Source organism: Penaeus vannamei, chromosome 26 (genome assembly GCF_042767895.1).
Source record: "Penaeus vannamei isolate JL-2024 chromosome 26, ASM4276789v1, whole genome shotgun sequence".
NCBI lineage: Eukaryota > Metazoa > Arthropoda > Malacostraca > Decapoda > Penaeidae > Penaeus > Penaeus vannamei.
This window is the reverse complement of record NC_091574.1, coordinates 8,772,266-8,774,765: the sequence shown is the minus strand read 5'-3', so window position 1 is coordinate 8,774,765 and position 2,500 is coordinate 8,772,266. Positions and strand designations below refer to the sequence as shown.

Genomic DNA, 2,500 nt, shown 5'->3' with positions numbered 1-2,500 from the left:
GGAAAGGGAGAGTTGGAGGAAAGCGAAGGAGATGGAGAGTTGGAGCAAAGCGAAGAAGAGGGAGAGTTGGAGGAAAGCGAAGGAAAGGGAGAATTAGAGGAGAATTGAGGGAGGGAGAGTTGGAGAAAAGCGAAGGAGAGGGAGAGTTGGAGGAAAGCGAAGGAGAGGGAGAGTTGGAGGAAAGCAAAGGAGAGGGAGAGTTGGAGGAAAGCTAAGGAGAGGGAGAGTTGGAGGAAAGCGAAGGAGAGGGAGAGTTGGAGAAAAGCGAAGGAGAGGGAGAGTTGGAGGAAAGGCGAAGGAGAGGGAGAGTTGGAGGAAAGCGAAGGAGAGGGAGAGTTGGAGGAAAGCGAAGGAGAGGGAGAGTTGGAGCAAAGCGAAGAAGAGGGAGAGTTGGAGGAAAGCGAAGAAAAGGGAGAATTAGAGGAGAACTGAGGGAGGGAGAGTTGGAGAAAAGCGAAGGAGAGGGAGAGCTGGAGGAAAGGGAGAGTTGGAGGAAAGCGAAGGAAAGGGAGAGTTGGACGAAAGTGAAGGCAAGGGAGAGTTAGAGGCAAGCGAAGGAGAGGGAGAGTTGGAAGAAAGCGAAGGAGAGGGAGAGTTGGAGGAAAGTGAAGGAGAGGGAGAGTTGGAGGAGAGCGAAGGAGAGGGAGAGTTAGAGGAAAGCGAAGGAGAGGGAGAATTGGAGGAAAGCGAAGGAGAGGGAGAGTTGGAGGAAAGCGAAGGAGAGGGAGAGTTGGAGGAAAGCGAAGGAGAGGGAGAGTTGGAGGAGAGCGAAGGAGAGGGAGAGTTGGAGGAAAGTGAAGGATAGGGAGAATTAGAGGAGAACTGAGGGAGGGAGAGTTGGAGAAAAGCGAAGGAAAGGGAGAGTTGGAGGAAAGGGAGAGTTGGAGGAAAGCGAAGGAAAGGGAGAGTTGGAGGAAAGCGAAGGAGAGGGAGAGTTGGAGGAAAGCGAAGGAGAGGGAGAGTTGGAGGAAAGCGAAGGAGAGGGAGAGTTGGAGGAAAGCGAAGGAGAGGGAGAGTTGGAGGAAAGGAAGAGTTGGAGGAAAGCGAAGGAGAGGGAGAATTAGAGGAGGACTGAGGGAGGGAGAGTTGGAGAAAAGCGAAGGAAAGGGCGAGTTGGAGGAAAGGGAGAGTTGGAGGAAAGCGAAGGAAAGGGAGAGTTGGAGGAAAGTGAAGGAGAGGGAGAGTTGAAGGAAAGCGAAGGAGAGGGAGAGTTGGAGGAAAGCAGAGGAAAGGGAGAATTAGAGGAGAACTGAGGGAGGGAGAGTTGGAGAAAAGCGAAGGAGAGGGAGAGTTGGAGGAAAGGGAGAGTTGGAGGAAAGCGAAGGAAAGGGAGAGGTGGAGGAAAGCGAAGGAGAGGGAGAGTTGGAAGAAAGCGAAGGAGAGGGAGAGTTGGAGGAAAGAGAAGGAGAGGGAGAGTTGGAGGAAAGTGAAGGAAAGGGAGAGTTGGGGGAGAGCGAAGGAGAGGGAGAGTTGGAGGAAAGCGAAGGAGAGGGAGAGTTGGAGGAAAGCGAAGGAGAGGGAGAGTTGGAGGAAAGCGAAGGAGAGGGAGAGTTGGAGGAGAGCGAAGGAGAGGGAGAGTTGGAGGAAAGCGAAGGATAGGTAGAATTAGAGGAGAACTCAGGGAGGGAGAGTTGGAGAAAAGCGAAGGAAAGGGAGAGTTGGAGGAAAGGGAGAGTTGGAGGAAAGCGAAGGATAGGGAGAGTTGGAGGAAAGCGAAGGAGAGGGAGAGTTGGAGGAAAGCGAAGGAGAGGGAGAGTTGGAGGAGAGCAAAGGAGAGGGAGAGTTGGAGGAAAGCGAAGGAAAGAGAGAATTAGAGGAGAACTGAGGGAGGGATAATTGGAGAAAAGCGAAGGAGAGGGAGAGTTGGAGGAAAGCGAAGGAGAGGGAGAGTTGGAGGAAAGGGAGAGTTGGAGGAAAGCGAAGGAAAGGGAGAGTTGGGGGAGAGCGAAGGAGAGGGAGAGTTGGAGGAAAGCGAAGGAGAGGGAGAGTTGGAGGAAAGCAAAGGAGAGGGAGAGTTGGAGGAAAGCGAAGGAGAGGGAGAGTTGGAGGAGAGCGAAGGAGAGGGATAGTTGGAGAAAAGTGAAGGAAAGGGAGAATTAGAGGAGAACTGAGGGAGGGAGAGTTGGAGAAAAGCGAAGGAGAGGGAGAGTTGGAGGAAAGCGAAGGAGAGGGAGAGTTGGAGGAAAGGGAGAGTTGGAGGAAAGCGAAGGAAAGGGAGAGTTGGGGGAGAGCGAAGGAGAGGGAGAGTTGGAGGAAAGCGAAGGGGAGGGGGAGTTTGAGGAAAGCGAAGGAGAGGGAGAGTTGGAGGAGAGCGAAGGAGAGGGAGAGTTGGAGGAAACCGAAGGAAAGGGAGAATTAGAGGAGAACTGAGGGAGGGAGAGTTGGAGAAAAGAGAAGGAAAGGGAGAGTTGGAGGAAAGCGAAGGAAAGGGAGAGTTGGAGGAAAGCGAAGGAGAGGGAGAGTTGAAGGAAAGCGAAGGAGAGGGAGAGTTGGAGGAAAG

The 2,500-nt window shown here is 53.1% G+C and overlaps 1 protein-coding gene across 2 annotated transcripts in view; it reads left to right on the top strand.

The window, feature by feature from the left end:
• LOC138866705 (gamma-aminobutyric acid receptor subunit delta-like) overlaps window positions 1-2,500 on the top strand; it is a 47,471-nt gene that overhangs the window by 20,830 nt on the left and 24,141 nt on the right. The window lies entirely within an intron of this gene.